The sequence below is a fragment of the Ascaphus truei genome, chromosome 5, assembly GCF_040206685.1.
Source record: "Ascaphus truei isolate aAscTru1 chromosome 5, aAscTru1.hap1, whole genome shotgun sequence".
NCBI lineage: Eukaryota > Metazoa > Chordata > Amphibia > Anura > Ascaphidae > Ascaphus > Ascaphus truei.
In genome coordinates, this window is record NC_134487.1 from 90004708 (window position 1) to 90017382 (window position 12675).

Below are 12675 nucleotides of genomic sequence, written 5' to 3' on the forward strand. Positions count from 1 at the left end.
GGTGGTATTGGCCGCCTCAATGCCGCGTGGAGTACAGCAGCGCGCACGAAAACGGCTCCGTGATTTGTTCGAATAACGGCCGCTGCATCTGTATGTGTATGTACAGAGGAGTGATAAGTGAGATAAATAAGACTGGTGACAGTTTTTAGGACATCTTGGAGTGGGTACAGGAGAGGGGAAGGCCTTGTCGTTGGAGATATATGTTACGCATTCCTTGATATTGATTATATCATTGTTTTGTTTCATCATTTTGCTATATAGTATAGGAAATTCAAAGGACGCCATATAAAATTGGTAATGTTGGAACCTGCTGAAAGGGTATACTTTGACATGGTAGCATGCGTAACATGTTTTGGCCAAAAGGTTGAACTAAATAACACTTACTACCCAAATTATTAAATATTTCTTACAATTCAGGTGATTTGGGGCTTATTTGTTTTTCATTAAGAGAAAACCCTGAGATATTCATTTTGTGAAATAAAGGTCCATATTTAGTAAGGGGAGCAATTGCATAAAATACCTTCTGGGGGTCTCACAGCCCATTGATTTACAAAATATGGCCAAAAAGCATTATGAATGACATACAATACAATTAAAACACATATCAAGAGTCTCCATAGGAAATATGATGTATTTGCATACCCATGCATGGATTTCATTCTATTTTTTTTCATCTACTGTTCTTTTGGAGAACCTCTGTCTACACATGAACTGTATTAAGTGGTGTGTGAAAGTACTCCTAGCAGTTTCTATTTTTATCTAAACATCACTTTTGGAACTAATCCTTCTTAATCGCAAACAGATTTCTACCTCAGTAGGGCAGTTAGGAACACTTAATCACGTTGAAAGCACAAACAAGATTCCAAGTCTGGGATGAAAAAACTAACAAGTATGATTTAAATAAAACTTTGCATGATCAAAAGCGTTAATTCAGACCCAACATTGAAAGCAAAAGATATACAATTGTGGTTATCATGAGCAAAAGGACATTTCTTTAAAACAGGAAGGTAAGCAATGCCTGTGAAAGACATCCACTGATGTGCAGGTTTACAGTACTTGTCCAAACAGCATTAAGACTTCAAAGAAGAATTGGGCAGAGAGTATAATTTGGGATACACGGTGAACAAATGGTAAAATGCAGCTTTACTTCTTGGAAAAAAATTAAACTATATGTTAAAAGTAAGAGATTGGTACAGTAGGGGTAAAGATCTGGGGGCCTATTCAAGTAGCTCCGAATTATGACAAATTGCTTCTAAAGTACATTTTCTAAATATAAAAGAAAGTCAAGGATCAAATAGGGAATTCAGGTTTGCAACAGATATAAATATCGGCAGGCCAGCCTAGTTATTCTTTTCTGTCGTCAATTTCGATATTTCCATGTTTAATAGAAAGTAATTAAAATAGTGAAATGGGTATTTGATATCAAACGGTATTATATAATGCAATAATCTATAGGTACACCATGTCCTGGCTTAAATAAAAGTATGGTCACCATTGTCATTTTTATTTCAGTACACCTGAAGAAAAGACTTGTGAGGTCTTAATAAACCACAAACAACCAGATTTATGAATTATCTTGTTTATGTAGGATTCCTTCAACTTGTCTCTACCAAAAACACAACATGTTGTATACTCTGTGGGATTTGCAGCACTCTCATTTGTTTTGTAAATAACCCAGAAGATATTATTGTTGCTTAGTTGGATTTATACTCCCACAAGGGTAATAACTTATCTCTCATTTCCGATGTCCTAATTATTCTTATTGTGCAGAGGAAAATCACTTACATGCAACAAATCTCTCACACACGTTTGGAAAAGAAAAAAATTATATACGGGGTACTTATGTTTTAGAAAAACAAGAAGCATGTAATTCTGTTTGCTATTAACACCACTTTATTTGTTTGTATGTGACCCCACATTAGACTAATTGCTGTAGAACTATGCACCAAGACATGCAAAACTACAAAGCAGTAATCCGCTAGTTTTCACTGGTCTAATAACAACAATATTTAACTGGTTAGAAATAAGGTAAGCAGCTTTCAAAATAACAATAACAATGAACACAATATAACAGCAAGTTTTGTTATGTGGTATGGATAAAAGAGTTCATTGTTTATTTTCTGTGCTTTTGATATTGCTGTTGCAGATAATGCCAGGAATATATTTATCCAAAAGAAACAAACTAGCATTTAGATTTTGTATCAAATGTCTATTATGTAAAACATTAATAAATGTTGGTGTATTGCTACTATTCTGTATTTTTCCACCATTATTTAGAAAAGGGGATCTAGAAAACTGACACATGACGTTAATTAGATTATTCATAAATAGTGTATGCACAAGGACTTATTTAAAGAACACCATGCAGGCCAAATGCAGTGCAGCTCTTAATTACCAGGTGGCATGTTTGTGCTTATATATTCAATCTCACCAACTTTTTGGACTCACGCCAGTAATGCTATCTAGACAACCATTTAATTTAAAAGTGAGCAAGTAACACTGTTCAAGTTCATTAGAATAAAAAATCATTCAATACAGGAAATTTAGGCACAAAAAGTAGAATTCTAAACTTCCAGGTTTCACAACTACTTTCTTCTGACCAGGTAGTAATGGAAATTCTAACCACAAATTACACCAGTGCAAATAACACCAATTTCTGTGCAACTCCAACCAATGGTAAGCTAAATACACAGGACCATACAGATGCAGCAAGACTAAGGCTGAGTCCATGGTCAGCGCTTAGGTGCTGACCCGTGCTGAGGCGCGCTGACGCTTGTCAGTGAGCCCCTGCAGCCGCAATGAGAGCGGCTTTAGCAGGGGCTCGTGCACGCGTCCGCAGGCGTGCGGAGGCGTAGGTCTTAAAAAAATTCTAGTTTGAGCGCTCACGGGAGCGCAGGGGCAGTCACGTGAGCGGTTCGCCCAATGAGAGCAAACCAGCTCCGTGACGTTACTGGCCCACCCCCCGACACGCCCCCGGACGGCGCACGAACTAAGGCCAGGGAAGGCACCCACTTTCCCTCAGCCTCAGCGTGCCTCCGCACGGCTGCAGTTACCATGGACTCAGCCTTCCTGTCTTCTTACTGTCTGACAAGCCACAAGACTCCCACCTATGGGCACACTTTGTGCACTGCGGTGCAGCCACGGGTAGTCAATGGAATCACATCCCGCATTTTTGTTGGCTCCATTTATTTATTGTATTCATTCGGTGGCCGGCAGATGACACATGCTCACTGTGAGGCTATTGAGAAAACGCAGTCTGCGCAAAATATGTTGGTCCTACTGCTGTTGATCCAATAAACTTTTTTATTTTTTAAGTCACCCTCTTGCTCATCATGTACTGGTGGTGTGTCACAGTTTTTCTTTTTCATTTTTCTTCTATTGAACGACACAAGAATTTAACAGGGGTTTTAATGCTTTAACTGACTTCAGTGGTGGGCAAATGTCAGGTGTAAAATAAATGATATTTGTCTAACATACCTTTTAAACATATAGCATAATTTTTTATAGAGACACCCAGAGAGGGGGAAACATGGAGAGAGTGTTGTACAAAACACTGTTTATTTAAGGTCATTCAACTTTGTTTATACTTGTATAGCCTGGGTCCCCTACCCCCCCCCCCCCTGCTTACCTCCGCTACAGCGGGGGAACTTGCAGCACCGATCGGATTGCAAGAGGCTCCAGGCAGCTCCCCTTGCAGGGCGCCGACATCTTGAATATGCTTGCGCAAGCGCAGTGCAGTTGTGCATGTGCAGGGTGGCCATTATCTGGATAGGGCTCCACTCGGACTACAGCCCCCAGAATGGGGCAAGACATCACATCACATCTCCAAACACATGGGACATCTCCCACCAACCCATGAAGAGGTTGGCGTAGGATGGGGCAAAACAAGACCCATCGCAGTCCCACGTGTTTGGAGATAAAACTGACCATCAAACTGAAAATAGTTATGATGAAGCAAAAAATGTATGCTGTCTAATAAAAAAGTGATATGTGCTGGTGATAATGTGGATGTGTGTTCTAAGTAATGGCTGTGAGACTGTGTGTGTGTGAAATTATGGTGTATAATGAGACTCAAATGTGAGACTAATGTGACTCAAAGATAGTCAGAGTGCCAAGTAAAATCGTTAAAAAGTGATAATACGTGTTTGGTGTCAAGTAAGAAAGAAGGTAATGTGCGGACAAGTGGTTGTAAATAGTGATCAACATAAATAGACAAGTGCTCTCCTAGGGACCCAGCAGCGGAGGTCCAAGCCTCCTGTGAGCCGAAGGTAACGCACCACATACACAGTAGCTGTCATATCTCTCAGGGGGTGGGAGAAAGTGTGCTACACGGTTAACAAAGATCAATGTGAGGAGTGGCTCAGTGAGTAAAGACACTGACTGACACTGAGTTTGAAGCATGGTTCAATTCCCGGTGTCGGATCCTTGTCGCCTTGGGCATGTCATTTTATCTCCCTGTGCCTCGGGCACCAAAAACATAGATTGTAAGCTCCATGGGGCAGGGACCTGTTCCTGAAAAATGTCTCTGTAAAGCGCTACATAAAAAACTAGCAGCGCTATACAAGAACATGCTATTATTCTCAACAATTTAATGCCTCCTGCTAGAAATTTCTAACAATTTCTAAGATGGCAGGCACACCACTGGGAGCATCTTCAGGACACTTAGAAGCATATTGACACTCCTGCCTCATGGTCTCCATGGTCTCCTCATGGAGACCATGACCTCCCACAGTGGTTGGAGGAGAGGGATGAAAACTATGAGGGGCCGGATTGGGACTGGAGGATATTTTACACTGATCCCATGAGTATTGTTGTCTGTGTGTTGTACTAAGTGCTATTTGATGTAAATATTTTGGACCCACGTTGACTGTGTACATGAGTTGACTGTTACTGCTTCAGATATGTACAAAGTATTTATTTTGCAGTAAACAAAGTACAACAATATAACATACATTGCTATAAAAAAAACTTGTATAACTTCCCTACAAAATAACAATAAACAATAACCCCCCCAAGTAACCAGTATTATCTACAGCATATTGTCATTAAATTCTATGTACATTATAGTAGTAGTCTCCCCCTTTAAATGCACTGAACTACAGACAAAAACCGAAACAAAAACATGGCCGAAAGGAGCGTTAGCAGCAGCACCTGTTTCGGAGATGCTTGCAGTCCATCACCCCTACCCTGGTAACCATCGGAACAAATGGGTTTTCCAGTCTAGCTTGGGCTATCATGTTGGTGACTTCTGGCTGGTAAATGTCTGCAGTAGGTTTAGTGTCAGTGCATTGTCCAGTTCAGTTATGCAGAAGTTGTGCATTAAAATTATGTTTCCATATTGTTTAGGGCGAGTCCGGAGTAGTACAGTGCACATTTTTTAACCCTGGTTCTAAGCTTAGACCCTGGTTCTGCATGCAGTACAGGGAACTGCACTAATAAATCTCCTGAGTCCAAGGTGTTGTTCGCTGCACTTGTTTTTGAATACTTTCAAGGACAGTAGTGGCCTCTTTGCCTTTACCAATCCTTTTGGCTAGTGTGCTGTTATTTCAGTGATCTTTAACTTTTAGAAGAAAATGAAGTGGGCTCGCCTTCAAATATAATTATAGGTCCTGATCCAAGTCTAGAGCTTGCCCCCCACACATGAACCTTGAGTGGATGCTGACTATAATTCTTGGTTTCAGGAATGACAGAAGAAATCGTTATGCAAGTTTTTTTACCCTTGTAAGTTTACTATAGTAGCAAAGCTACAAGTATAGTCCTACTTTTGACACCTTGCCACAATAAACACCCAATCACCAACTCAGTCCTACCCAACATTAACACCTTGAATTGTACGTATTGTTTAAATGTTGCCCCAGCCAATGAGAAGTGTTAAACATTTGACACCTTAACAGAATAGACGTCAGCTGTACTGTATATAAAGTAACACAGAAATTGGATTGTCGTACAAACAGATAAAAAAGTTTGATCTAGTATGGAACTCTTGTGCTGCATCGCTCTTCTACATCCTTTGCTTCAACGATGGATCAATCTGGCTTCTATGGACACAAGAACACCTGATTAGTGCTGTACAAGTTACAGCACTAATGACCCTAAGAAGGCACAGGATACTTGCTGATAATACCAGATGGCCTGTGACCCCTAAAAACACTTGAGCAATGAATAAGGTGGGAAAAGAAACCCTGCAGAAGCATTCAAAACTCTAAAGGGAGAGACTCTAGGACCAGGAAGAAGAAAACAACAATAGTGATTGAGCTCCTCTGCAAAGCTGGTCCTGCACCAGGTACCGCAAGCACCATCACACACAGCTCACCCCATCTCGGACCCATCGCACATGCCTATGACCCCGTGAGAGTGACCTGGAAGAAAGTGGCAACCCGGAGCAGTTACCTGTTCCTCTTTTCCCAAACACACCTGCAGCAACTGAACCACAGAGGTGTGAACACCTGTATCTCTGTCAGTGGTGATCAAGAAGCGGACATCCCTCTTTACCTAATATCCATGGATACATTGGAAAGATATGCTACACGCTGCAGGGCACAACCACATCGATTTGCCCAATTGATTTTCCCACATCATGTGCCTTTTCAACTTGATGCTGAGTGGGTCAGAAATGTGGACTTAGATGACTCCCATGGAAAGAAAGCTAGGACATTTGGCCACAGGAACTACTCGCTGCAGGTCGCCTCACTACTGGTTACCTCGCCACCTTCCATCATCTTTATATGTCCTCAGATCTACCCAGCCACAGGGCACCTCGTGCAGCTGCCATTCTGACTGCAATTTTGAGTACGCCCATGCGTGCGTACCAGCAAGAAACTCAGCGGTGAGTAGTCCTAGCGGTGGAGTGCCGGTGGCGATTTGGTTGCAACCAAACGTCCCATTTCAGCTATTTTACATTGCACTTGGGACGCAGTTTAAATACACTACTGAACAAATCATGAACGTGAAAGACACAATTAATGGACTATTATGGCACCCACGGACTGGAGTAATCAGTGACTGAAGCAGATGAAAACGTGATTTTTTAAAAATAAACATAGATTATTGTTTAATTATATCAGGGGGAGAAGTTTGGGTGGGCTCATTTTTAAGTAATTTTGTTTTTTATTTAATGGACTATCTATTGATGCCATTATTTTATTCCTTGTTTTGTGGATTCTGAAGGTTTCTCAACATCAACACCTTGTTCATGTAGAAACCACATCCAACAACACAGAACATCACTACTGAATAATTAAGCTAACAACGGCCTTTCCGGCAACTCTTTGTGTAGTACATCCTGCACACATGCGCAATAATTTGATGAAACACACAGTACGCATTCCATGCAGTAGGTGTAGAGTGCACATGTGCAGTAATTGAATGGAATGCATACTGTGACGTCACATGAACCCACTACGTCATTTGACGCTTGAGACAAGGTAAGGGGGGGCGCGAGCAGCGGGGGAGAGCAGGCAGGGGGGCACAGGGTAAAAAGTTTGCGCACCCCTGGCATAGAGCATGCGTGCACTGCAGTGTTTGACAAAGCTGCACAGTGTTTAATTAATGCATCTATTCCATGGTGATCTTAAAGGTGAAACTGTAAAAGTGACAGCCAGGGCATGTTGATGGTATTGTATTATTTTTCCCAAGTCTTTATTATTTGTGTTATTGTATAAAGCAATAACTATTTTCATAAATCTTACACTGATGTACAGTACAATACATGTTTCTCTCATTTACTTTAATGAATATATCATCATTTATAAAGACGGACTGAGTCTGTAATCTGACGTTTCCTTGCATTGAAAGAGTCTGGGGATAAGGGGTGGGTTACATTACACAGAACAGTACAAAAGCCTCGGAATACTGTGCATTGAATTTAGGTTAAAGATACACTAGCAGTGTCTATTGTTACTGCAAAGTAGAACGGCAGACGCAAAACACCATTTGGCAGCCGCGGCTCAGGCGTGGTCACAGGGCCGCAACATGCAATGAAGTACCGGGGAATTGCACTTGGTTTTGCTTTGTCACAGGATTCCTTAATATAAGACTAGCAGTGCCTACTGCACAATTTATGTAGCAGTTACAGTGGCGGCCGATCTGAGTCTAAGTCGGCTAGATCCGCGGCTCTCAGATTATCCCGGTTAGGTGCGTTTTTTTGTCATTTTAGCCCGGAGTGAACTGCGTTATTTTCGCGCTCGTGATATTAGCATTTTATTCTCGCTGGCTGCAATACTGCAATGCCGTGTAAAAACTCAGGGGGGCGTTTGCGAGCTGTTGTCTTGGAAGTCTAATACCTTCGCGGTTCAACCTACGTCAGTACACAGTCTGTGTGTGCGCGCAGTAATTGTAAATTTGCATATTTAAAGTATATATGCATTTGCAGTGCTGTGCTGCTGTACAGTATGTCTCATTTAAAAATTGTTGAAACACATAGGCGTGTACAGTACTGTAACAGTGTCACATTTCTGCATATACAGCGCTCTCCCCTCGCTCAGGATAATTAACTGCACTGCAGGGTATTTCAACTTCTTATCTTCTGTGCAATGCAGTACATCTCTTGAACTTGTGTCTGGTTTCAATCACATTCCTGCTTGACAGCAGGAATTTACTGCGCATGCGCCTGTAACTTCGCCCACCACTGCTTGCTTGCCTGAGTGAGTGACCAAAAAAAAATTAAAAAAAATTTTTTATTGTAATTTTTTTTCTCCACAAGCCTGCAAAAACCATCTTACTGTATTACGATATTCAATCTGTGCTGTAGATTTTGACTGCAACCCTGTGCATTTGACTGCACATGGTTGATTTGTGTGCTTTTTACGTACTGTATTTGGGGGTGTATTATTATGATGAACTGCCTTTTGAAATTAAAGTATGTCTTTAGCTTTGAACTTCATGCAGCTGTACCTGTAGCCCCCTCCCCCACGTACGCTAGCTCAAGGATTTGAAATTCCACGGAGTCGTTAATTTTCTGAATCTGGCCATTGTGTTCTTAATCCGTTCATAGCCGAGCTACAAAGCCTCAGTGCGCCTGCGTGTAATCCTTTTGAGATGGGAGCTGTTTACTGCGCATGAGTCACCCAACCCCCACCTCTCCACAGAGTTGTTAATTTACTGAATCTTGCCATTGTGTTCTGAATCCGTCCATAGCCGATCTACAAAGCCTCACTGCGCCTGCGTGTAATTCTCTTTGAGATGGGAATTTTGAGGCTTTGTTTACGGCAACGCTTTGGAAAATCCCTTCTAGAATTTAATTTCCACAGAGCATCACCTCTCTATGCGCCTGTGTGTAATCCTCTTTCGGATGGGAGCTAGTTTATTCCTGCTCATGCGCCTGTAACTTCACCCACCACTGCTTGCTTGAGTGCCCCCCAAAAAAATTTTTAATTATGATTTTTTAACTGTTATTTTATCCACAAGCCTGCAAAAACAATCTTGACATTACGATATTAAATCTGTGCGTTTGCCTGCACATGGTTGATTTGTGTGCTTTTTATGTTCTGTATTTAGGGAGTGTAGGGATCAAATTACAGTATTATGATGAACTGCCTTTTGAAATGACTGTACTCTACAGTACAATATGTTATTTCTTTGAACTGCTGCACGACTAATCCTTCATCCCTCCCCCACGCACACACAAACTCTTATCGACAGACACCTCCACAGTCATTAATTTTATGAAGTTAGTTAGTCATTGTGTTTTTAATCCGTCCCTAGCCGAGCGTCAATCGCCTCACTGCGCCTGCGTGTACTCTAATCCTTTTAGAGATGGGAGCTTGCTGCTTACTGCGCATGAGTCACCCAACCCCCTCTCTCCATAGAGTCGTTAATTTTCTCAATATTGCCATTGTGTTCTTAATCCGTCCATAGCTGAACTACAAAGCCTCAGTGCGCCTGCGTGTAATCACCCCACACCCCCCCCCCAACCCTTTGAGGCTTTGTTTACGGTAACGCTTTGGAAAATCCCTTCTCGATTTTGAAATGTAAATCTGATTTGCACAGCATTGTGAGAATTGAGAGTTAAAAAAACATTAACTGATTCATGTTGTTTTGTCATTCATTCTTACTCATTGGTGTACTGTAGGGGCGGGGGAGGGGGGGTTGTGGTTGTTGTCAATGATTATGGTTAGCAGGAATGTGAATAAATATTTATTTTATTTTATCAGGAACCAAAAAATACAAATATAAAAATAATCATGAATAATACATAATGCAGTCTTTATTAAGTTCTTTTGGCAGATTGAAATTGGATAAACATTTAGAAAACATTTGTAAAACATGGGGAAACATGAATAATGCACATTTATAAGAATATTATTTAATAATATATACTGTAATGTATAATATATATATATATATATATAGTAATATTATTTTTTCCGTCTTTATCTTGTTCCTCATTCTGTGTACAGTACAGTAGTTCATTGAGAGAGGAGAGGTTTTGTGTACATCATTACTGCTGTTTATATACTTTACATTTGACTGTACAAACAAATTAGACTGGACACAACACCCCACCTACCCCCAGGCCACCCTTTTTTCCTGAAACGACAAGAAAACCAAAAATTAGTTCAGTTATGTGCGTACTGTATTATGGCATTGTGTGATGTGTAGTACAACTGTACATGGCTGGTGCTGCTATCTCTGGAAAGAAAAAAATTGAGCAGTTAGTAGGCGGTTACTGTAGTACTGTCAAACTAGTCTATACTGGAACTACTGTATACTCTGACTACTGTAAAATACTATGTACTGTAACCTGGTGCTGCTCTCTCTGTAAAGAAAAAAACTGTAACTACTGTATACTCTGACTATTGGGAAAGAAAAAATCTGTGCCATACTTACCTGTATCATACTGTACTCACAATACTACAGCACAGTACTACTTTCCTGATGCTTGCCCATTACGCGCGATCACAATGGGCAACACAGTGGCAATATGGTCTATATATTTATTGCAGCGTTCCACGGTGAGTACATCGTTCCAAAAACTCATGCCTTTCAACAACTCGTCCTTTTTGGAGGGTTTCGCCACTTTCCGGATATGGTCCTTCAGCTGATGCCAGACCATTTTGATCGGATTGAAGTCTGGCGATCTGTCATTAGAAAAAAAGGAGAATTAGTTTAAGAGATACAGTACAGTACACAGTAAAAACAGTGGGGAAAAAATGAGACACGGTTACCGCACTTACTCCGCTGGTGTCTTCACCCAGTTATACCGCGCTCAAGGATATGCACTTTTGACGCGGTGTGCTTCGGATCGTTGTCCTGGTAGAAGCGGTGACCATTCGGGAACTCGCCTGTGATGTATTATCTCAGGGACAATGTTGTCTTGGAAGAAAGCTTTATTCCTGATTCCTATAGCAAGAAAAGAAAAGTGCTCAAAAAACTGCACAATAGTACAGCACAGTGCATACAGTAAGGCTACACTAGTAAAGTACAGTGCATAAGGCTACATTATATTTGATATATTTTACCTTCAAAGATGACAATGCATCCTGGTCCATGCCTAGAGATGGCACCCCACACATGCAGCTTCACAGGGTGTTTTGGCCGCGGCTTCAAAGATATGCGGCCTTTTTTGTGGAATGCAAAGCTTGCAAATCTCTCCAACGACACAGTAGACTCGTCAGTGAAGATGCAATCCTGGAAAGTTTCCCCACTGTCGATCCACTGTGGACCACTCTTTTGATTTTGTTTGCATCCCTTATCATGGGGTACGCTCTGTAATGACAAGGAATAAATAATTTTAGCGGTACAGTACAGTTTCCTAAACAACACTTTTACCTCCTGTACTGTCCAGTACTAACCTCACACGTCCATATTTCCATCCAATGCTGCGTCTCATCTTCTTTATGCTGGCCTTGGATACAGTGAGATTGTGATTTTCCTGCAGAGTGTATTTGACCCTTAATGCACTCTTCTCATCATTCTCCTCACTTATTTTGTCCACCATGAGAGTTGTCTCCCTACAATGTAAAGAAAAACATTCCGGTAAGTAAAAATATTAGAGACAGTAGATCAACAGGATACAATATATTGTTCTATTAATATGCAGCAATATAAAACTGTTGAAATAATATAAATATACAAAATATATATACTGTTGTATTATAAATATGAATATACAAAATATATAAACTGTTGTAATAAAAATATGAATATACAAAATATATATACAGTTGTAATATAAATATAAATATACAAAATATACTGTATACTGTATACTGTTGTTATATAAATATAAAATATATATACAGTTGTAATATAAATATAAATATACAAAATATACTGTATACTGTTGTAATATAAATATAAATATACAAAATATATATACTGTTGTAATATAAATATAAATATACAAACTATATATATACTGTTGTAATATAAATATAAATATACAAAATATATATACTGTTGTAATATAAATATGAATATACAAAATATATATATTGTTGTCATATAAATATAAATATACAAAATATATATACTGTTGTAATATAAATATACAACATATATATACTGTTGTAATATAAATATACAAAATATATATACTGTTGTAATATAAATATAAATATACAAAATATATATACTGTTGTAATATAAATATACAAAATATATATACTGTTGTAATATAAATATACAAAATATATATACTGTTGTAATATAAATATGAATATACAAAATATATAT

The 12675-nt window shown here is 39.6% G+C and overlaps 1 protein-coding gene across 10 annotated transcripts in view; it reads right to left on the minus strand.

The window, feature by feature from the left end:
- NAV3 (neuron navigator 3) overlaps window positions 1-12675 on the minus strand; it is an 879638-nt gene that overhangs the window by 205706 nt on the left and 661257 nt on the right. The window lies entirely within an intron of this gene.